At 36.6% G+C, this 25,252-nt stretch overlaps 1 protein-coding gene and 1 non-coding gene across 2 annotated transcripts in view; one reads left to right on the top strand and one right to left on the bottom strand.

Annotated features, from left to right (window-relative positions):
* The window catches only part of PLCL1 (phospholipase C like 1 (inactive)), a 345,138-nt gene that overhangs the window by 47,210 nt on the left and 272,676 nt on the right, over positions 1-25,252 (top strand). The window lies entirely within an intron of this gene.
* LOC126010256 (U6atac minor spliceosomal RNA) lies at positions 21,260-21,382 on the bottom strand. Its single transcript, XR_007496358.1, has one exon. It is a non-coding gene; the product is annotated as a U6atac minor spliceosomal RNA (small nuclear RNA).

Raw genomic sequence — 25,252 nt, 5'->3', positions numbered from 1 at the left:
CTTATCAGCTGTTGCATCTCTGGCAACCTCATCTAGATGGATTCTAGCCAAGAATCCCGTAAGAGGATGAATTGATCATGTGAAGAGCAAAGAAATATAACAGTGTCTATGCAGTGGCATTCTTATTTATTTATTTATTTATTTTTGTGTGGTTTTTGGGTCACACCCAGCAGTGCTCAGGGGTTATTCCTGGCTCCAGGCTCAGAAATTGCTCCTGGCAGGCACGGGGGACCATATGGGGCGCTGGGATTTGAACCGATGACCTCCTGCATGAAAGGCAAATGCCTTACCTCCATGCTATCTCTTCGGCCCCCGGCATCTTATTTTTTAACCACACTTGGTCATGCTCAGGGTCTATCCCTGAATCTGTGAATCTGTGCTCAGGAGTGATGCTTGGGGATGTTGGGGGTTTGAACTAGGTTTTAGTGAAGCAGCATGCTATGCAAATGTCTTACTGATCCTGCACTATTTCATCTGCACTGATTTGTGTGTACTTCATTCATTAGAGAATCCCTTCAAGAGTCCAACATAAACCTGTTATTTCTTATTTTCACACATGGTTTTAACAGGTTTTTTTTGTTTGTTTGTTTTTCGGGCCACACCCATTTGATGCTTAGGGGTTACTCCTGGCTACGTGCTCAGAAATTGCCCCTGGCTTGGGGGGACCATATGGGACGCCAGGGGATCGAACCGTGGTCCTTTCCTTGGCTAGCGCTTGCAAGGCAGACACCTTATCTCTAGCGCCACCTCGCTGGCCCCGGTTTTAACAGGTTTTTATTCAGTTATATAAGTTTTCTAGTAAGAAGAAAGGAATATTGATGTGGGGAAAATGGACTATGAGAGAAAAATTCTAAGAAACTATAATTTATTACGAAGCTCACCACAAAGAGTAGTGGTGCAGTTAGGGAAATAACTACACTGACAACAATCATGACAATCTTAATGAGTGAGATAGTAGAATGCCTGTCCCAAATACAGGCAAGGGTTGGGAAGGAGAGATGGGGGCCATTGGTGGGAATGTTGTACTGGTGAAGGGGGATGTTCTGTTTATGACTGAAATCCAACTACAATCATGCTTGTAATCCTGGTGCTTAAATAAAGATTTTATATATTAAAAAAAGAGTAAAAAGTATATGGTTAACGTTGCAGAAAAACAGATGTGAGTTTTTTATACATACCAAAAAAATTATGACTTGCAAATAGCTTAAATAACCCACCATAATCTTCAATATATCAGATTCAGATTAAAAAATAAAATAAGAAGAAAACTATAATTTATTAATACTTAAATTAGTAGGAGAGTTGATATTACTCACATTTTAATGGAAAAACTGGTAACTTAACTTTGTTAGCAGGCTGCATACTGGATGTTTATCAAGTGCTTGTTAATGTACCATACAATGCAATGTACTCTTTACCAATGTCCTAACAACATGTCTTTAAACAGACATTATTATTGTCATTAATAAAAAAGAAAAATCTCAACTGAGTTACATTTGAGTGAAATGTGAGGTTCTAAATCTAGTAAGTGACAGAGTTGGAATCAAACCTAGAACTTTCTGATTTCAAAGCCCTCTGTTGTTTTCACCACAACACATTGCTTTCATCTGAAACATTCCATAACACATGAAATTAGTTCAAAGTATTCCTGACAATAATGTAATAATAACCTTTTACTCTCTTGAATTTTTATCTTGTTTGCTTTTCTGAATAGATATGCATAAATTTTGATTATTGTGATTTATATCTGTGTAGTTACTTTCCCACTTGGTGTATGTAGACTCATTCTCTGACTCTAATATTGTTTGTGGCCTCAGGCCAGTCCTCACAATCCCACACTTGCTTTTAATGTCTGTACTACAGAATCCTGGGGAGGAATAAACCCCTGTAAAAGTATCAAGACTGGAACCACTGGCAAGATAACTGTGGCTACTGCCTTGGTGAGGCAGTAATGAAAGATAATAAATAGCTTTGTAAAAATAATTTCTTGGCTGATCCAATACTGATGCAGAGAGCAAAACAGCCAGGACAGTTGTCACTGATTATGTTTTGATGGAATCATAATGCTTGCTTTTAAACATTTCTCCACTCTTCAGACTGCTGACTTTTATCTATCATGTAATTGCAGTGGAAATATTCCCTACTAGGAGGTTTGGGGGAACAGAAGGCTTCATGATAAGAATTCTTCCTTAATTCAGGGATCACATGAAAATCCATAATAGTTTCTATTTTCTTTTTGTTTGTTTGTTTTGGTTTTTGAGTCACATTCAGCAGCGCTCGGGGGTTACTCCTGGCTCTATGCTCAGAAATCACTCTTGGCAGGTTCGGGGGACCATATGGAATGCCGGGATTCGAAGCACTGTCCTTCTGCATGCAAGCAAATGCCCTACATCCACGCTCTCTCTCTAGTTTCTAATGTGACTTCATAAACGATTTTGTGCAGCTATTTTTATAGGGGATTTTTTTTCTCCAGAAATTATAAATGGTTGGAAACTTGGTCAAACATAAAAGGTAATAAAAATTCCAATGTGATTGGGAAACTATGAAGCAGTTTGGAGATTTTGCTTTGTTCCTCTCTGGAGTTAACTGGTTCTAGAATGTCTATTGAATTTTATCTAAGACGAGTTAAAAAACTAATTAGAGTTGGTTTATGCAAGAATGAAGAGTCAGCAAAGCATGAAGAAATTACAGTAAACTCTATGTTCCTGTTTTTTGGCTGTTTGATCTATTGTGAATTCCAATCTGGTCATATGATTCCTCAGGAATATTATGTGAGGATCAGTCAAACATAGGCAGTTTCAATCCTCTAGCTAGTATTACATGCTAGTGAGTCAGATTGTTCTTTTTATTTTAGCATAAAGTATAAATAAAATCTCTAAATTATTTGTCCTGTATTTTCTCTCCCCCAGAATTATAGCTCTAGATAATTTGAATCAGGATGTTCTAGTGTAGGGTTTAGAAATGTGCATTTAAATGTTCATTTTCTAGGGCAAGGTACAGTGGGAAACACACTTGTCTTGCATGTGGCTGATCCAAGTTTGATAGCTGGCATCAAATATGGTCCCTTAAGCAGCCTCAGGAGTGACTCCTGAGCTCAGAGCCAGTAGTAAGCCCTGAGTACTGCTGCATATAACTCCAAAACAACAACAATAAAAAATTAATCCCTTAATGAGTTTCATGATCATTTACATTTGGGAACCTCTGAATAAAGCATGTAGCTTGTTAGCACCTCCTAAATATGTGGTACATCTGAAAATCAGGAGGTGTTACTATATTTGTTAGAAGCGAATTTTAAAAGTATTGCCTTCAAGAGTGAAAAACCGAGAACATTTTGATGTTTCTATCAATACTTATAAGTTCAACTGCTTGTCATAATGTTTTTATTACTAATCATATTATTCTAGAGTTCCTTTTCAGGTAGGAAATTGAGGTGAGGCGAATGTACTGGTTTCTGGTTTCTGGAATAAGGGACAGAAGTGGTGAGATTTGTAATGCTCCTTCTTAGGCCACTGTGGGAAGGACAGAGGTTCTTAGTTGTTCATCAACCAAGTATAGCCCAAGGTGAGCATTGAGAAAATGCAGATTCTTAAACATAGATCTGGATTAACTGAGTCAAGTGAATCAATTTTGTAGGACTTTTATAAAATATTATCACAAATTGTGTGACTTATAACAAAGTTTATTCTCTCAGAGTTTGGCAGGCTCAAATCAAGATATCATTAGAGTGGACTACTTCTGGAGCCTCAGAGGGAGAATATATTTGACGTTTTTATCTTGATTTTTGGTGGCTGGTGGTAGTCATTGGTTTGTACATACAATACTTTTTTATCTGCTTCATCTCCACATTTCTTTCTTCTATGGATCTCTTGCCTTCTTTTCTAAGGACAACAATCTTTGGATTATCTATCTATCTATCTATCTATCTATCTATCTATCTATCTATCTATCTATCTATCTATCTATCTATCTATCTATCTATCTATCTATCTATCTATCTATCTATCTATCTATCTATCTATCTATCTATCTATCTATCTATCTATCTATCTATCTATCTATCTATCTATCATCTATCATCTATCAATCTATCATCTATCATCTGTCTGTCTGTTTATCATCTATCTGTCTATCTATCTATCTATCTATCTTGGTCTTGAACTTATCTTAATCTAAGATAATTTTAAATAATTACACTAACAATTATCATGACAATGTTAATAAGTGAGACAGGTAGAATGCCTGTCTCAAATACAGGTGGAGGAGGTGGAAGGGAGTCATTGGTGGTGGGAATGTTGCATTGGTAAAAGGGGTGTTCTTTTTATGACTGAAACCCAGTTACAATCATGTTTGTAATCATGGTACTTAAATAAAGATATTATTTTGCAAAAAAAAAAAAGAAATTCATAACTATACCTGCAAAAGCCCTTTCCCCAAGTAAGACCACAGAATCTGGGTAGACTTATCTTTTGTAAGGTCAACACAATACAGTAGTTTCTAAAGACCTGCTTTAGAAATTATTTATTTTATTAAATTAATAAATTGGGTGCCAAGATAATGTTTTGTATATAAAATGTTGCAACACTACACCCTTCAGCAGAATGTTCTTCTCTCATTCACTACCTCTTTCCTATCTCTCTACCATGGTAAGCTCAGTTCTGTAGAACTGTTGCTTCCAGCCATTTTCCCACTTGCTGTATTTATTTTTATATCTCACATATGACCTGCTTAAAAAATTTCTCCTTGTGTGGTGAATACTATTAGGGCAGAGAGGAGTCCACTATGACAATGAATGTTGGAACTGAACACTGCCCAAGAACTGGGTGCTGAAATGGGATAAAGTGATATTCATGGTAACCCTTCATTAACAATAACACAAAGCACAGTGTCAAAAAGGAAAGAGAGAGAAAGTGAGAAAGAGAAAGATGTCTACCCCAGAGGTAGGTGGGAGGAGAGAAGGAAGGGAAACCAAGGACATTGATGGCAGGAAATGTGCACTGGTTGAAGTGTGGTGAACATTCTATAACTGAAAATCATGAACAATTTTGTATCCATGGTATTTAAAGTATTTAAATAAAAATAATAGTTCTCCTTGTGGTCCTAATATACATAGCTTTAGGTTTTAGGAATAACATTTTGAGAAGCTCAGATACATGCATATCTCTGGGACTTCCTAAGATACATTTTTCTATGTGTTATTTAAGTGGAAAAGAAAAACAAGAGCAAAATAACTTGCATGATAAGAACATTGTTGAATTGTTTACACTGATAGCCAATTATTGAACACAGTGTTAAATTTGTTTAACATGAAACATTTCATTTTGAAAAGTTAAAGAGCTGCCAATCTATTCAGGTCTCTCTGATAGCCATACTCATATTTGAAATCATTGTTTTATGTAATCTTCAAACACTGGGTCATGCATAACCCAAAATAAAACCAATAAAATCTACATCCTAACTTAAACCTGATGACTCTTAGTGGCCCTATCCTCCATTGCTCAGAGCAAGTCTCTGATGTTTGTTTATATTCACTTAGCTGCAAAGTTTGTATGTCTGACATGAAAACTTGTGCTATCACTTTCTTCCTACCACCTCACAAAGACCCTAAGCAGCTCTGTTGAGAATAATTCCATTACCTTTCTAAGCAACTTTATTTTAAAGTTTGCTGAGCTATACTGTAACCATATTGCTTTAGATATAAAATTCCAGTTCTGTCAATATTTTTTGGTGAATAACTCTGACTGATATTTATAATGTAGGAAGACATATAATGTAGGAAAATATTTTATTTTAAAAAGTCAGTTTATTTGAAAGAATTAACTTGATTTCTGCCCTGGTCTAATCCAAAATATTTCTGGTTAGTTCATCAGGTTGGTCAGTGACCTTAATTTAGCTTGAATAGCAGATTTCCTGCTCCATATAAATAGAGGAAGTTCATTGAATTCAATTCAGCCAAATTAGCACAAAACCAAGCACCTCATAAATGAATTTCTTCAGAGTAAGTCTGAAAGGCATTGAAGATTTTCACCAACCTTGTGGTTGGCATCTTTTGCTGGTGGGCATTGTTAGAGTCTGTGCTACAGGTTCAAGTTTTTCCAGTATAACCTTTTATTTGCTATGATCCTATGTTGTTTTTTTTTTTTTTTTGTGTGTGTGTGTGTGACGCTCAGGGGTCTGACTATGCATTCAGAAATTGCTTAGGGGACCATTTGGGACATGGGAGGGTATTGAACCGCAGTTTGTCCTAGGCTAGCGCCAGCAAGGCAGGTACCTGACCACTCTGTGCCACTGCTCTGGCCCCTTATTTGCTGTGATCTTTGATGAGTGCTTCAACTTTTTTTTCCTAGGTAAAAAAATGACAATAATGATGATGGTTCTTATATTATAGGAGGGTTGAGAGAATTAGATGAAGGAATCCTTGAAAAATGAATGGCATATACATATCCAATGTTAAATACTTTGACGTGTATTGTTGTTATAATAATTAGCATTTGTTATGATTACTGATGTTATCCAAATTCTTCTCTTTTCTATTTAAAACCTGTATAAAGTACATGAAAAAAAAAGTGTTTTCTTTGAAAATAAGCCAATGACCTTAGAATTATAGGCTGAATATAGTTATTTGGGTAATAAAACATTGATTAAGCTCTTAATAGGAGCTACTATTATTTGCATATGATGATCTCATTTAACTATTAAGGTATCTAAGTATTATTACTAGTATCCTATATTTTTCTGGAAATTTAAGCACAGAGATATTAAATAACTATTTCTAAGTTTTTACCACACACCCAATACTCTTCAGGTGTCAATAGAATAATGTAGGAAACATTTCCAGATTACTAGTTTTATTATAGAATCATTCACAGGAAGTTTATATTTACCCAATTAAAAACTACCATTTATAATTTTTGTAAAATTATATATTTCTTGTTAACCTACATGTCTTTTGGGGAAGGGGAAAATGTTCCAGTATCTTCACCTCCAGGACTTTTTGTCTGGTGAAACAAGGGCCAGTGCCTGTCCCTGGGGAAAATAGAATATGGACCCTGCAATAATGGTGTCAACCTGTAACAATTTGGTTCTGAAACTTTTATGGGGACAAATTCTTTGACTGGGAGAGATTCTTCTGGGCAGATACTGCTCACAAACAGGCTATAGATCAGGGATCCCAAAACTTCAGCCTGCAGGCCACATGCAGCCCACCGAGGACATTTATCTGCTCACTGTTTTTGTTTTTTGTTTTTTGTTTTTTTTTGCTGCTGCTGCTGCTGCTTGTCCTGCTGAGCTGCCAACTCATCCAAGGCCCTCCGTGCACATGTATGAGAGATGTGCAGCTGCACTCTCTGACTCTGACCTGCCAAAAGCAGGCTCATATTTCCCATTGAAATACTGGTAAGTTTGTTGATTTAACTTTATTTGTTCTTCATGTTAAATATTTGTTCTCATTTTGTTTTTACTTCAAAATAAGATATGTGCAGTGCGCACAGGAATTTTTTGTTTGTTTGTTTGTTTTGGGTCACACCTGGTGACACTCAGGGGTTACTCCTGGCTATGCGCTCAGAAATCTCTCCTATGGGACACCGGTGGATCAAGCCAGAGTCCACCCTAGGCTAGTGCCGGCAAGGTCGCCGCCTTATCACTCCGTGCCACCGCTCTGGCCCCAGGGAATTAAAAAAAAAAACCTCTAGTCCAGCTCTCCAACAGTCCAAGGGACTGTGAATTGGCCCCCTGTTTAAAAAGCTTGAGGACCCCTACTCTTGATGGTTTCTGAAAAGTTATAGCACTAGCACTATGAGCTCAGCCACCTCCACCCATCTGGTTGAGAATTTCACGAATATGCAAATGACAGACTTCATTTGTGGGTTTTCCTGGTTCTTATGAGTCTCAGCGCCTGCATCCACATGGTCTATTCACAGTGTCACATAGTCCTGGTATGGATGGAAAGTACAGTGCTCAGATTCAGGCACTTTGCCTTTAGACCACCAGAGCAGACCACCTTCCCGGAAGGGAAAAATCCTTAAAGATCAAGTCTTGAAATCTGTGTTTCCATCTTTCCCAGTTTCTTAACACACACTGAATCACATTTTGGACAAGAATTAAATTGACTGAAGAAATAACTGGAGCATTGCAGTCTAAATGATTCCACATGTCTAGTTGTTCACTTTATTTCTTGTTGATCTATTATTATTCATTTAATTTGGACATTTAGTTATTAATTAACAACATTATTTAAAGGAAACATTTTTTTTGTCTGCCCTCTTTTCCTTTTTCCCACCTCTGGCTGTTCCCAGGGGTTAATCCTGGCTCTGCACTCAGGAATCACTCCTGGCAAGTTTGGGCGTGGTGGTGGTGAGCAAGTGGGATACCAGGAATAGAACCCGGGTTGGCTACATGCAAGACAAGTATCTTACCTACAGTACTCTCATTTTGGCCTCTGTAAGCATAATTTTAAAGCAAGTATATAAATGTTTACTTACTATATTTTCATTTACTTGCTCTGAAAAGTGGCTACATGAAAAACTCATTCCAAGTGCAGTGACTTATTGCAATATTTCAGTTCTTAATATGCACTTTTTTTTTTTTTTTGGTTTTGGGTCATACCCGGAGGTGTTTAGGGCTTACTTCTGGATCTGCACTCTGAGATCACTCCTGGTAGGATCACCTGGGTCTGCAAGGCAGTTATTACTATCTCTCTGCTCTATTAATATGCAGTTACAAGTACTTCTTATACATCAAATGTTCCAACTGTATCAATATTTACTTTCTTTAATTTATCTTTTTTTCTCCTTTTACAGTAAAACATGAATGGCCAAACCAGTTATTTGATGAGTTATTCAGACATTTTAATTCTGTGGAGAAAGGAAACTATTATTTTTGAAGATTGTAGTTTTGAAGTGGATAAAATTATCTTTGTTAAAAAAAATAAGTTTTATAATTACAATGTGTAGTTAAAGAACTTCAGAATATGTAGACTAGCAAAAAGAGAAAAGTTGTATCCTTTGTTTTATACACCAGGATTTTGAGTAGGATAAATTTGCATATAATACATTGAGTTTTCTTATATTTAGGTAGTAAGTTGTATTCTTGTGTCTGTTTCCTAGGACTTGGAACATAATTTAAGTTTGTTATAGGGAAAGTAACTAAAAAATTAGAAATAAAATAAATGATAATAGAATAAATAATGAAATAGAATAATAAATAATAGAATAAATAATGTCTTACATTACAGTGTTCCAAGGGAGACTATGTATAGCTAGAACATTATGGATAGTTCTGGTAAACACGATGTGACTTTAAATAGTCAAACACAAAATAAGACACATACTATGAGATGTAGTTAGATAAAGTACAAAGTCATAGAATATTGAGATAGTATAGGGGCTAAAGGAACTTTCCTTGCATGTATGTGTTCAACTTGGTTTGAACCTCTGCACTGCAAATGGTCTGCAGAGCCCCTGAGCACAAAGCCAGTTAATAGGCCCTCAGTACTACAGGATGGATCCTAACCTCATTCTACTCTACAAGGGTTGAAAATTGGAATAACTAAAGTGTCCTGGGATAATAGGGAAGATTAAGAAGTCAAGTATAATAACTTAATTGTGAGTTTTGGATGGCAGAAGTATTTAGTGAGTTAGAAAAGCAGAGGAGATACTTGTATGATATACTTGTCTGCCTGAATGATGATTATATAGGTATAGTATTATAAACTATATAGACCATACATGCTAATATAAAAAAATTTGAGGAATTACTAAGAAAGTAGATTTTTGAAATGTATTATTTGCTGATGGCACACACTCAATCATACCCATATGATTTTTATTGTCATTAATTTATGATTTTCAAGATTACATTAGAGTTAAAATATAGAATTATTACCATCTATTTTTCTCAACTGCAATAAATTTCCAGATTGTTTAAATATTTTCTAGATGGTTGATAAATCTTATTATTTCTTGTGCACAGCAGATATATGAGACAGGTTATAATCATTGTTCAGGTAAGAAAAGTAAACACTGGGAGGGCAAATATTTGGCCCAGCCTGAAATTGGAATGTAGTTCTTTTTGATTTTTTCTGAGCAGACTGATTATAGAATTCTGTTATAGTTGTAGTTATCTTAGAATTTCAATAAACATTCACTCTAAGAGAAAAAATTTTTTATGAGTATGATTAGGCCCTATCTATACAATATTGGGTAGATTAAGTTAGCTAAGAACTATGATTAAGTGCTGTGTGTGTGGTATGACAGGAAGACTGTATACTGATATAGTTAGCATTTATCCTACCTCTGAGGGGAGCAGAAACTGAACCAGGAATTATGCGATAAGTGAAATAAAGGCTCATACACAGAAATCTGTGGGGCTACAGAAGGGGTTGTATGGAATTCATGTGAAGGGAAGATATCTTTGAAGGAGGGGACGGCTGAATTTAATCATTAACTACATAAGCTAGTTAAAAACATTAGATAGTTAATCCCATGACAATATACTTCAAGGGTGGAGAAACCCTGTATCTCTTAGGCCAAAGGAATTCCTTTTCGAATGATCCCAATATTTACTGTGCATGTGCAGGAGGGAAGAAAAAAGAAAAAAAAGGCAAAAAGCACAAAACAATTTTTAAATTTATTTATCTAGTTTTTGTCAATTTCTTTGTTTTGGTGTGGTTATTGAAGTTGTTGTCTCTATTTATATTTATTTATTTTCTTCTTTTCTTTTCTTCCTTTATGTGCTCTGCCACGTTTTTATCTCAAGACCATGGCTTTTATGTGGTGCTTATCTTTTTTTTTTGGAGTGCTCACTGGATATTTTATTTGACACTTCTTTTTGTACTGTTGTGGTGTTTCACCTTCTTTTTCTCCTTCGTCTCTCAAACCTAGGATAAGAGCCTCTAGAAGGACTCTGCACATTTTCGGTGTATTTGATTTTTTCCCCCCAGTTTATTACTTTTCTTCAAACAAAACCACATAACTTGAGCTATCTAGTCCCGCCTCCCATTTAGAGGGGGAAATAAGGGAGGTACCAAGACCAAACAGGTGTAAGACCACTAAGCTTGGCACAGAGGGGACCACTTATTCTAGCAGCCCTGGGGGCAAGGAAAGAAGATATGGGAGGTAGGACGGGAACGGAGGTGGAGGGAGGACAATTTGGTAATGGGAATTCCCCTGATTTTATGTTAATATGTACCTAAAATATTATTGTCAATGATATGTAAGCCACTATGATTAAAATAAAAACTATATTTAAAAAATTAGATAGGTCAGTTTGGTATTCTATATTTCCCCTATATTTTTAGGGGATATACATCTTTCTCAATTTGAAAACCAAGGACTGTATTTGGGTACATATTCATTAAGCCATGATAGGTCAGTTTTCGAAGGAACTTTAAAAATAAGAAATATATTATTGGAGCAATTTTCCACTTATAGCACCATTAAGAAGAAAGTGCAGAGGTCTCATCATTCTCTTATTTTCTCTGTTTCCCTACCTTGCATGCCTCCCCATTAGAGAATCCTTTACCAGAGCAGCAGATTGATGAACTTACACTGAGGTATCATAGCCAGCCACAGTTCACTGTTTACCTAAAATTTTACATTTTACATTAAAATTTACATTTTCATTTTACAGTTTACATTGGAATTCACTCTCAGTACTGTACTTCCTATAAATTTGGACAAATTTGTCATGACTGTATCTACTATCATTGTAGTCTTATGTGGAATATTTTCTCTTCACTGAAAAATCCTCAACACTCTGTGGAAGGAGATCTTATGGTAAATTTTTTATTTTAGCAATTTGTCTTATTTGTTCAAAAAGCTAGAGTCAAGCCATTAAGTACAGGATTGTTTAGCTGTTTTGTTCTGCCAAATTCTAATACCACTAGGCTATGCATATTAAAATCTAATCGCATCTGAAACCAGTTAAGTGGCATGCAGACTTTTGATACTAATAAAGAGTAGATAGACTATGCTATAGATGTTAATTATAGGCATTTAAATAAGTTTAAAGTCTCAGCAAAACCTTTTGTATATTATATATTGACAAAAAAGGTGATACCTCAAGGTCGACATTTTTGTTTTTCAGATCTGATGTATGCATCCTTTTCTTTTTATAATTTAATTTTTTATATAGTCACCATGAAATTCAAAGTTATTCATGATTAGGTTTCAGGCATACAGTATTTCATAACAATCCTTTCACTAGTGTACATTTCCCTCTACCAATGCTCCAACCTTCCCACCCCTATGTGACTCCCCCTAGTCTTCTACAAGAGGCACTTTTTTCATTTTGGGTCACACCCAGTGATGCTCAAGGGTTACTCCTAGCTATGTGCTCAGAAATCATTCCTGACTTGGGAACCATATTGGGACACCTGGGGATTGAACTACGGTCCATCCTAGATCAGCTCGTGCAAGGCAAACACCCTACCGCTTGTGCCAGCGCTCTGGCCCTAAGAGGCATTTTTTAATGTGAATGTTTGCATTGTGGTTTACAATTATGTTACTGATAAGGTTTCATGCAAAATAATCAACCACCTTTAACCACTGCTTTCTTCTGGTTGAGCTTTCCTCCACCATAGTTGTTTTTTACTCCTTTTTACCTCCCAAAGAGGCTTGTTTTCTACTGAACATCAGCTCTCATGTTCTTTATTTTTGTTGCCTTTGGGAATTTGTTTTTTCACCATTTGTTTCTCTATATCTCATACATATGAAAGAGCATTCTGTCAGAATGATGCTTTCTGGGCACCAAAAACAAACAAACAAACAAACAAAAATATGATGCTTTCCGGGTACCTATATTGGAAAATTGCATGGCTTTATCTTCTCTTATGGCTAAACAGTATACCATTGTATAAAGGTACCATAGTTCATTTATCCAGTCATTTATTCTTGGACACTTGGGTTGTTTCCAGATTTTGCTATTGTGGATAATGCTGCAAAGAACATAGGGGTGCAAAAGTTTTTCTCCATTTTGATTTTGGGTCCAAAAAGTTGAGAAGGCCAAATGGAAGCTCAGTTCCTAATTTTTCAGGAATTTTCACATTGTTTTCCAAAAGTCAACAGCTAGTTGATTTTCCCAACAACAGTGAATGAGAGTCCCTTTCTACACACATCTATGCCAGCACTGATTATTCTTTTGTTGTTGTGTGTACCAGTCTCTGTGGTATGAGATGATCTCATTGTTGCTTTGATTTGCATCTCCCTGATGATTAGTGATGCAGAATGTTTTTTTTTATGTGTCTTTTGGATGTTTGTATTTCTTCTTTGAGGAAGATTCTGTTTTTATTTTTGCCCACATTTTTGATAGGGTTGGATCTTTTTCTTATGAATTTCTGCCAGTGTCTTGTATATCAGTATTCATCTCTTATCTTATTGGTGGTGGGTAAATAATTTCTCCCAACCTGAGCTTCCTTTGTATCCTGGTCATTGCTTCCTTTGAAGTGCAGAAGCTTCTTAATTTAATGTAGTCCCACTTATTTATTTGTATTGCATCCACTTGCTTGGTCATTGGTATTTTATCCTTGAAGATGCCCTATGCTTCAATGTCATGGAGAGTTCTGCTGATGTTTTTCTCTATATACCTTATGGAGTCAGGTTTGCTATTCAGGTCATCAATCCATTTCTTTTTTTTTTTAATTTTTTATTTTTAATTATGAGAACAAAGATGCAAAGAAAGAGGACAAGGTAAAGTTACAGTGGAAGGACAATCACCCATAACATAATTCTCAGAAGAAGTCCCCTTGCTGATATCTTAACTTTGAACTTTCAGCCAAAGAACATTAAGATAAATAAAACAGAATCCATGTCAAGTCCCCAGATTGTAACACATTATAATATTTCTTAACAGCACACAAGGCAATCTAAAGCCATAAAACTTACGTAACTTCTTAAATATTAGAGGCATAGTATTTTTTACATTTCCATGTGCATGCATATTAGCTTAAGTTAACCTCAAATTTTAAGTGTTTTTTTTTTTTTAGGATTAGAGGCAAAGGAGCACAGTAAAAACGGTGTTAGAGTGGCAATTGTTGTTTGCATAGGCCCACCAAAATATGAGGGACATGGAAAGGAATAACCTTGGCCTAAATACAAAGAGACCCGACCCCTGAAGTTTCCTGGCATAAAACCAACTCTAGGCTCCAGGCAAACTAGTTTGTCCAATCCAAGACATTGTTTGTAGTGCCAACACACTGAGTTCATTATTTTTTGCATGTAGCTATCTTTATTCTTTCTATTACATTTAAAATATAATATCTTTTTTTGTAGATAGGAGATCAGACCTAACCACATTTCAGCACTGAGAATTCAGTAACAGAAGGAGACTGATTGTATCACAACCTTTATTCAGGAATTGGGGAGATAGTATAGGGGTTAAGGAGCTAATTTGCATGCGGCTGATTCCAGTTTGAACCCCAACACTACAGGATTCCCTGAGAATTCCATACTAAGCCTGATGTAGTTCCTGAGTATTTCTTTTTTTTTTTTTAGAGTATTTCTTTTTTTTGTTTGTTTGTTTTTGGGCCACACCTGCTGACGCCCAGGGGTTACTCCTGTCTATGCATTCAGAAATCGCTCCTGGCTTGGGTGACCATATGGGATGCTGGGAATTGAACTGTGGTTTGTTCTAGGCTAGTGCAGGCAAGGGAGAGATGCCTTACCACTTGTGCCACCATTCTGGCCCTGTCGCTGACCCAAATAATTTTTCCTTCCAAAATCCTTTCATTCAGAAACATGGTTCTGTTTTTCCCAATAGACATATCCTACCAGCAATAAAGACATTCACTAAGATAGCACTGTCAAATACTTTATTATTCATCTCTTTTAAATAATATCTTTATTTAAACACCATGATTACAAACATGATTGTAGTTGGGTTTCAGTCATAAAAAGAATACCCCCCTTCACCAGTGCATCATTCCCACCACCAAAGTTCCCCATCTCTTTCCTCATCCATCCCCTGCCTATATTTGAGGCAGGCATTTTGCTTCTCTCACATGCATCAACATTGTCATGGTAGTTGTTAGTGTAGTTATTTCTGTAACTGCACTCACCACTCTTTGTGGTGAGTTTAATATTTTGAACCGGTCCTTCTGGCCCTCATCTCTCAGCATTATTATAATAATGCCTTTTATTTTCCTTAAATTTATTATTCATCTTAAGTAAAAAATAATAAGATAATTCCATAGTTCTCCTTTTTATAATAGAATTCCCTTGACAAGTCAAATGGTGGAGTGTACAGTTTATGAAGAAGGTGATAGAGGGACCTGAGAAATAGTACAGTGGGTAAGGTGCTTGTCTTACACATTGCCAACTGGGGTTCAATTCCTGTCACCCAAATAGTTCCTGGAGTCTTGACCACAGAGCCAGGAATAAGTTCTGAGCATTTTATGCCCTCCCAAATCAGTAGAAATAAAGTAGAAGAAATTTGAGGGCCCATGTTTAATCATGAATTTAAAAAGTTGATGATGTGGAACTGGAGTGATATCACAGCAGGGAGGGCATTTACCTTGTACACTGCCATCAACCTGGGCTCAATCCTCGGCTTCCCATATGGTCCTCCTAGCCTGCCAGGAATGATTTCTGAACACAGAATCCAGTGTAACCCCTGAGTTCTGCCTGGTGTGGCCAAAATACACCCCCCCCCAAGAAAACCTTGGTGATGCTATTAATAGTGAAAAATATTGACCCAGCTTATATGGTATTTGAGGAAAATATTTCTTTTTGGGGTGGCCACACCCATTAATGCTCAGGGGTTACATTTGAGTATGCGCTCAGAAATTGCCCCTGGCTTGGGGGACCACATGAGATGCTGGGGGATTGAACCGAACCACGGTCTGTCCTAGGCTAGAGCATACAAGGCAGATGCCTTACTGCTTATGCCACCGTTCAGGCCCCAAGAGGAAATATTTCTTTCAAATAGTACTCCCACTTTGTCCCTTTTATATTGCATATAAATATTTATAACAATCCAATAATTAAAAGGAAATGCTTAGAAATTTAAAAAGGAGTATAGTTTAACAAGAGAATGGAAGAAATTGACTTGATCTGCCCAGGATTCTCAAACATTAAAGCTTACTTAAATACTTGCAAAGAAGGGAGGAAAATGAATATATTTGAAGAGATATGAAAGTCTATTACCACATATTTGTATCCCAAAAGACAGGCTGACCTTAATTAAATTTGTCTTTTTTTAACAAAAAGCAAGATGTACTTAAGAGTATTTTTAAATATTCAAAAGTGATCTTGACCAGGGTCACTCTTGGCAGAGCCTGGAAACCCTTTGGGGTGCCAAGAACTGAACCCAGGCCATCTTCTTGTGAAACAGGCACCTACTTGTTGCGCTGGCTCTTGCTCCCTTTAGCTTTATTTCTAAATTAAGAATGTTTACGTGGAAGCATGAACACCTTCATTTCTTTTTTTTTTTTTTTTGGCCACACCCAGCGGTGCTCAGGGGTTACTCCTGGCTATCAGCTCAGAAATAGCTCCTGGCAGGCACGGGGGACCATAAGGGACACCGGGATTCGAACCAACCACCTTTGGTCCTGGATTGGCTGCTTACAAGGCAAATGCCGCTATGCTATCTCTCCGGGCCCGAAAATGTTTATTTTTAAGGAGCGATGAGTTTTATACTTATATCAAGCTCTGAAAGAGCTTAGAATAATTGATTAAGCCAATGTGACCACTGTGTATTTATCAGAGATAGTGGGTCAATAGTGGGTAGTGGGTAATTGTGGAAAATAGTGACTAAATAGTGAGTAGTGAGTAAATAGTGTAACTAGCCTGTAAACTGTGTCCACATCTGTGGTAATGAAGAAGAGCCTTAGATTTGGGGGAATGCAATTAAATGATATCATTATTATTAAAATGTTGCATAGGTCATTTAAATATTAAATATTTTGGGGATATTAAAATATTGCATAGGTAATTTTCATCTCTTGGTGGAGACTCAAACCTTTTCTATACACGTAAACATACACGTAAACTATGTACAATGGTGAGAAAATTTTGTAGAGTTGTGCATAAATCATGTGTTTAGAATTTCTATTTTTGTCATTCACCACACCTTATTCACCGCACGAATTGAATAATGAATAAAGCAAGGGAAGCCCTAGTAGCCAACATTTGTCTTGTATTGGAGAAGGAAATTTACCGAATCTTCAAATGATAGATTTTATTAACCATCGCTCCTGCATCCCTCAATACACACACAAGTTTTCAACTGTTAGGTATATTTTGCTTTTTGTTAAGAACAAATATAAATGCAATTAAGGTCATGTATTTTAATAGATTTTTTGATAGGTATAAACTATGTATCCCTTAACACAGTGACAAAAGCACTTTAGAAATTATTTGTAACCTTGAATATGTGTGTATGTAACTTTAAAAGTTAACAAGCACACACTCCCAAAGTGTGTGTGTGTGTGTGTGTGTGTGTGTGTGTGTGTGTGTGTGTGTATAAAATGTAATTCCCAAAGTTATCTCCACGGCTGGGCATGATCAAACGGGTGAGGAAAAGTCAAGGAAATATTTTATTTAAATCTTTGTAGCTTTTCTGAGTCTTCAGATTGGCAACCAGCTGGCTGAATCTGTCCACAGACATGTTTTATTTGGTCCATTCAATGCTTTAAATTAATTTTTTGTGCCAACATTTTAATAGGAAGATGTCAGATTCACATATTAATCTGCATTTCTGCCTTGTCTTGAGAAATCAGAAGACGGGGACAATTGTCTAGAGCCAAGGGGCAGCTGTCTCCTCCCACTGGCCTGCAGCCTCTTTGCAGTGATTCAAGCACTCCCTGCTCTGTCCATGAATTTGTGCAGTTAGTTACTTGCTGGCCTGCTGGACACATCTGAGTGTTAGTCTGGCTTCTGAGCTGCCTTTGAGACCACCTTTGCTCTCTGCTAATTACCAGGCTTAAAAATTAATTACTTTAGGAGCTAGAGCTACAGCACAGCAGGTAGGGCATTTGCCTTGCATGTGGCTCACCTGGGTTATATCCCCAGCAACCCACATATGGTTCCCTGAATATGCAGGAGTAACTTCTGAGTACAGAGCCAGATGTAACTCCTGAGCACTGCTGGATGTGACCCAAAAGCCAAATAAAAATGATTAGCTTTAATTTATTTATTTATTTATTTTCCGTTAGGGTCTTATAAAGAGAGTTATTAAAAAGAGTTCAGGAATCACTCCTGGAAGGACTTGAGTGATGGAATGTGGGGGATGGGATTCAGGTGGGCTGTGTGTGAATCAAGAACCCTACCTACTCTACTATTTCTTTGGCCCCAATAATTTTGTGTTTAATCCTCAAGAGCTTGATTATTTGTTACACTGACATTCAACCATTACACCTAATAATTTTCAGGTTCAGAGAATTTAAATTCCTAGACCAGGGGTCTAGATGAGGGAGTACATAAATCATAAATGACTAAAATGCTTGCCCTTCCTAATATTTAATTTCTTGTGTTTCCTAAAGGTGGTATGAAGTTGTGAGTATAGTATTGATATAATTCAATTGTACTTGCTGTTTTGAAAGTTGATCATGATTTTTGAAATCTTATGCTTTAAGAAAAAAGAATGGATTGACTAAAAAACAATTTAAGCCATGTAGACTCCTACAGCATTCTGATTTCTTTTTTGCCTTAAAGTACAAGGATCAAAATCTTGAGGAAAAGTTTAATGGATTTTAGATGATCTCTAATTCATTAGACTGCAAATTTTCTAAACATTCATTAGAATGATCAGGCTTAAAGGCTAGGCAAGTTCAGGAAATCATCCTTTTTAGGTTTTCTTTCAAATAAATCCTTTTAGCAAAGACATAGAAATCTTGGCAAAACTCATTTTGCTATTGAAATCTATTCTAACCATTTTTAATTTGTATTTTTCTTTAGGCACTATCATTTACAAAACATTCTAGCACCGTAACCTTACTCAGTGTCTACTTCCTCCCACTGTGGTCTGAGTGTCTCTCCCCTCCTCGCTCCATGTGGTAATCTTCCTACTGAGACCGGTTCTCTTTCTGTTGCCCTTTAGGCATTTGCTATTCCACTAGAATGATTTTTTATATCCCATATATGATAGTTCATTCTGTGCTGTACATTTTCTTTTGACTTCAACTGCACTTAGCATGATACTCTCCAGTTTCATTAATGTAGCAGCAATGCATGATTTTTCTTTTTTTCAGAGCCTGGTATTATTCCATTTTTCTTATGTATCATAGTTTCTTTATTCAGTCATCTGTTGTTGTGCACTTGGGTAATCTCTAGAAGATTCGGACTATCTTGAAGAGTGCTGCAATGAGCATGGAAGTACAAGTGTCTTTTATAAAAATATTTATCTTATTAAAACCTTGTAATTTACAAGGTTCATCATAGTTGGATTTTAGACATGCAACAAATCAGGGCCAATTCCACCACCACTGTTGATTTCCCTCCACTAGGTTCCCAGTGTGTATCACATACCATCACCTTTTGTTCCCCAGCCTGCCAGTATAGAAGGCTCATTTACAGTTTATATCATTAAGAGTTTGGGTATTTTGATTCCATTGTTGTTGACTTTGGCCTGGATATTTAGTTCTGTCCCTCCTTTATTATCTCAACCAATAGACCTGAAACTGCTTGGCCCCTGCCCTAATCCTTTCAGATTTGTGTTTCTCCTCTTCCGCTTAGTTTTTTTCCTTCTTCTTGCCAAATGTCTTTATTGAAATGGGTTTCCTTGCTTCACATCACATTTTTTACCCCTTTATTGATAATTAACTGTCAATTTTCCTGGAGACATATCTTAATTCTATTCTATTGGTTTGACAGTCTATTTATTCCATGCTATTTTGATTACTGTAGCTTTATATTATAGTTTAAGTCAGAGAGAGAGAGAGAAGTCCCCATATTATATTTTCCTAGGATCTCTTTGGTTATTTTGGGAGTGGGGTTATTACTCCATATAAATTTCAACAGTATTTGCTCTATGTCTTTAAAAATTTCATGGATTTTTAAAATAGAAACTTCATTGAATCTGAACATTGCTTTGGGCAAGATTTCCACTTTGATGATATTAATCCTTAAAACTTTTTAAGATTTAAAGAGCTGTGGTTTGCAATTTATAGATATTTGAGTTTTAGGAATATTATAGTTCAACACCAATCCCACCATCAGTGTTAATTCTCATTACCAGTGCTCCCATACTCCATCATCTCTAACTCCAACATCCTCCCCTCACTTCCTGCCTGCCACCTTGGCAGGTATGTTACAAAAATCAGTGGTTACAAATTAGATCCCATGTTATCAGTGTTGTTGAATCTAACCCACTCTTCAATGTTTCCAATATAACCAAAGCCTTGGCTCTTGTTCCACCATTATTTTTCTTTCTCAGCTTCTTCCTTCCCACCTGGATTTCTTTTCTTTTCTGTCTTCCTCTGTAGGCACTGGGGTCAAGGGTGTTCCAGGCATCACTCCTTTACTATATTACATTTTCTTATTCAGTTATTCTATAAACCACAGATAAGTGAGATCATCCTGTGTTTGTCTTTTATCTGACTTCTATCAATATGACAACTTTTAGTTCCAAGAGGTTGCAGAAAATTGCATGATTTTATTGTTCCTTGCAGTTGCATAGTATTCCATTGTGTCTATGTACCACATCTTCATAATCCATTCATCAGTCATTGGATACTAGTATGATTCTATGTCCTAGCTATTGTACTCAGTGCAATGATAAATAATGGTATGCATATATCCTGTTGAATGAATTTTTAAACCCTGAGGAATAGATAACCAAAATTGGAATTTATTGGCCATATAGCAGCTCAATTATGTTTATTGAGAACTCTTCATTCTGTTTTCCACAGGGAAAATCAGACAACTTTCCCACCAATAATGGATGAGAGTTTCTTTTTTCACCATGTTCCCTCCGGCACAAATTATTCCTCTTAATTTTGATATGTGCCATTGTCACTGGTGTGAGTTGATATCTCATTGTTGACAATCCTGTTCAATCTCTGAATAGGAGCACAGGTACTAGTTGGGCCCAAGCACATGCATATTGCCTGCATCTCTTTTCCTGAGATGTGAACTTTTTTTTTTTAATTTCTTTTTTTTGGGGGGGGCCCCACACCCGTTTGATGCTCAGGGGTTACTCCTGGCTAAGCGCTTAGAAATTGCCCCTGGCTTGGGGGGACCCTATGGGACGCCGGGGGATCGAACCACGGTCCTTCCTTTGCTAGCGCTTGCAAGGCAGACATCTTACCTCTAGCGCCACCTCTCCAGCCCCAAAACATTGGTTAGATGCCACAAAGTAGGTGGCAGTGCCTTAACCGTATGCATGTTGCAGGCCGAAGCCTCTTCTATCCTTGCCAAGGGGAATGCTAACCTTCTCTCCTTTCATACAACACATATGTGGACTTTCTTATTTTTATTTTAGGTTGTTACCAGGGCTCTCTCTGCCTTCAGAGAAACTTGAATTTTCTCCTGAGGGTGTTACTCTCCCTCTCTTTCCTTTTTTTCCTCCATTCCCTCACACTTTCGCTCTTTCCTTTCACTTAGAATTTCCAAATAAAACCTGTTTGTACTTCAAAAAGAAAATTCCAAGAACTGGGATGTGTTGATGTGTTTTTGTTTCCTCATATCCTCTTTCATTTTTTAAATAATCGTTTATCATTCTATTTGTATGTCTTTTACTCTTTGTTAAGCAGATTCCAGGTACTCAATATTCTGATATTGTGAATACTTGATATTCCAATTGTTTCTGAATGTATTTTTGGTGAATGAATTTTTAATATTTATTTATTCATTTTTGGACCACATTTGGCTGTGTTCAGAGCTTACTACTAACTTTATTATCAGGGATCACTCCTGGAGGGGTTTGGGGACTATATGGAGTGCCGGGGATCAAACCATGATTGACATGCATACTAGGCAAGTGCCTTGTCCATTTTATTATTTCTCTATCTCAGTGTATTTTTTTTTAAAAATTCTTACTTCTATTATATTATTTGCATAGGAAAACCTTGAATTTCTCTGTGTTAATTTTGTATCTTGTTACTTTACTGTATATGTCTGTCTATTGTTTCTATATTCAAACCATTTTTTTGGCTGGGGACACCCAGAAGTTCTCAGGGGTTAGTCCTGGCCCTGCACTCAGGAATTACTCCCAGGAGTGCTCAGGGACTATGTGGGATGATAGAGATCTAACCTGGGCTATCTGTGTGCAGAGTAAGAGCCCTACCTGCTGTATTAGCTCTATGGCCCTTTCAAATGTTAGTTCTATAAAGTTTGCAATTTAGTGATGATTGATTGGGGAAACATGATATTTTTAACAATAGTATGAAGTAAGTAGTTAAATTCTATTAGTGTTGTGAAGGCAATTAATATTTAACTTTTAAGAGAAAAACCTAGAAACTTTGTAAATGTATTTATTTGTAGCATTTTTATTTACTACAGAAGAATTGAGTTTTTATATACTGATAAATTAATAATGCACTAGAAGCAAATAAAATAACAGTTAAAGGAATTGAATATAGGAATAGAAACAAACTTTATTATAACTCCAGGAATAAGATTTTCACAAAAATATAAATTTGATTATCCAAATTGATTGTATTTTTATATTTATAAATTCTTTTGGAAGTGTTTTTATTATGATGGAATTAATCTAATGCTTATGAAAGAGGTGCCTTGGATTTCTTTGATTTCTGTCTTCCCTCCCTATTTCCCTCCTTTTCTTATTCCCATCTCTCTTCTTCCTTCCTTCCATTTATTTCCTTTTTCTATTTCTTTTCTTCCTTTTCCCACTTCCTTCCTCCCTCCCTTCTCTATTTCCCTCCTTTGCTTATTCTCATCTCTCCTCTTCCTTTCTCCCATATACTTCCTTTTTTTCTATTTCTTTCCTTCCACTCCCTCCCTCCCTCCCTCCCTCCCTTCCTTCCTTCCTTCCTTCCTTCCCTCCTTCCTCCCTTCCTTCCTTCCTCCCTCCCTCCCTCCCTCCCTCCCTCCTCCCTCCCTCCCTCCCTCCTCCCTCCCTCCCTCCCTCCTTCCCTCCCTCCTTCCTCCCTCCCTCCCTCCCTCCCTCCTTCCTTCCTTCCTTCCTTCCTTCCTTCCTTCCTTCCTTCCTTCCTTCCTTCCTTCCTTCCTTCCTTCCTTCCTTCCTTCCTTCCTTCCTTCCTTCCTTCCTTCCTTCCTTCCTTCCTTCCTTCCCCTTCCTACTTATTTCACTTCCTCCCTCCTTCTGTTCTTTCCCTTCCTCTCTTCAATTTTCCTTACAGAACTAGTAGATTCAAGGACTTTGCGTGCAGGCCATTTTTACTGTACAAAGCATTTATTTTACTGCTTCATGAGATAACCATCAGTAAGTTGAAAATGTGGTCAAAAGGAACTGCTGGCAAGCTCTGTTGCTGTTGGGCACTCTTGAGAGCTTATTTACTTACAAGGCACATAATAATGTGCCTTATAGAAAAAGAAGGTTCTGGTTCAGTTAATTGCTGTTTTAGAATCCAGAATCACATAACCTTGGTATGGCAAGAAGAATCTTAGAATGAAGTTTGGCATATATTTAATGGCAAGAAAGAAATTAAAAGTAAAAGGGTAACACAAGTACAACACAGTACTTAAACCATGGAAGTACTAACATTTTTATTTAGGAGATTATTCTTTCTTATATATGACAGCAGGAGTCTTGGACTCTTATATGCAGAACTATCTCCAGACCTGCTATAAGAAACAGTTGGCTCTGTTACTTTCTTTTTCAAAAAAAGATGGCATAGTGAAAATAAACATTGAAATAAGCCTGACTTGAGTTGAACTACTACAATGTCTTAAGCATGTTGACTTTGGGAAAGTAGTTTCTTTGACATTTTGTTTTCTTATACTTAAGAAAATGGAGAATTTATTAAGTAGGATGTTTAATAAGCATAGCATATCAACCTTCACATTTTTTTATTCAATTGGAACTGTTTGCCTGTGTAAACACAGTAGAAATTATAACATATAATCAGTTATTCCGTTTTATAGAGACTGGGTATCATAATCTAAGCATCATATGCTTATTCCTTGAAATTGTCAGCAATTTTGACTTCATTTACACTCTCAGCCTGTGTGAGTTCATTTTAAAGGTTATCTCATGGCTTAGATGTTTATTGAACGTCCAGCCTTCTTCCTCTTTCTAGGAAACAACAACAAAAAAAGATACCCCAAAGGTTAGAAATCTGGAGTTAGGTCTCTTTTATTTGTTCTAGAAATCATAAAAAATATTTGCACCGATTTCTTTGTAGCTAGAATTTAGCTGTATCATCTAACTGATCAATAGAAGGAGGCTGAAAGATGTAATCTTTCAGTTGGAACAAAATGGGTGTAGTTACTTAGCTAGACAACTTAAAGCACATTTTAGGTATCAACTTTGATTCTTGATCATGCTCCCTATGAAGTGGTTCTACCTTCCTTCTCTTATCTACGTCAATGTTGTCTCTTGTCACTCTCTCCAGATAGTTCTGAGAATCTCAAACTCATTCACTTATACTTTCTTCCATCATGCCCCATATACATAACCACTAATTCCCACAACTCTGAAATATGTTCTGAAATACAAACTACTTCATCTCTATTATTAAATGCAAAGTACAACTGCCATCTTTCAGCTGCATTTTTTCAGTTGCTTCCTGATTGGTCTTCCTGCTTCTTGTCTTCTTTTAGACAGATCATTGCCTGCATAACAAACAGAATGCTTTTCTCAACAAATAAGTGAAATCATATAATTCTCCTGATGAAAGTTCTCTAACATCTACTCTTGCAATGAAAATGTCACTTTACATACATATCCTTGTGTGATTTGGCTCTAACTTCTCTCAATTCATCATTGCTCAATGCAACTAAAGCCACTATTTGGCCCCTTGAATGTATCAAGTGTGCACTATCTTGAACTTGTACCCTGACATAAATTTTTTTATATTTGTCCAGGCAACCCATTATTCATAGTTTGGGGCTCTTTCAAACATTCCTTCTTCACATCGGCTTTACATACCATGCAGCTAATAGTCTTTCCTAGCCTCATGCCCTGTCATTAGTTCACCAGTTAAATTGACTGAGTATCACTTTACCCAGTCCTACTTGCTAGACAAAAAAATTTGACCAGGTGCTGAGTTCATCATAGTGTGAGAAAAAGCACTTTTATATGCTACTAGAGGAGAATGCATTGATTAAGACCTTTTCAAAGACAATTTTATGAGCATCATGGACTCTATAACCACAGTAGGAGGATATAAGTTACTTGA

Source organism: Suncus etruscus, chromosome 5 (assembly GCF_024139225.1).
Source record: "Suncus etruscus isolate mSunEtr1 chromosome 5, mSunEtr1.pri.cur, whole genome shotgun sequence".
Classification (NCBI taxonomy): Eukaryota; Metazoa; Chordata; class Mammalia; order Eulipotyphla; family Soricidae; genus Suncus; species Suncus etruscus.
Note: the sequence above shows the minus strand (reverse complement) of the source record. Positions and strands in the feature narration are given on the sequence as shown.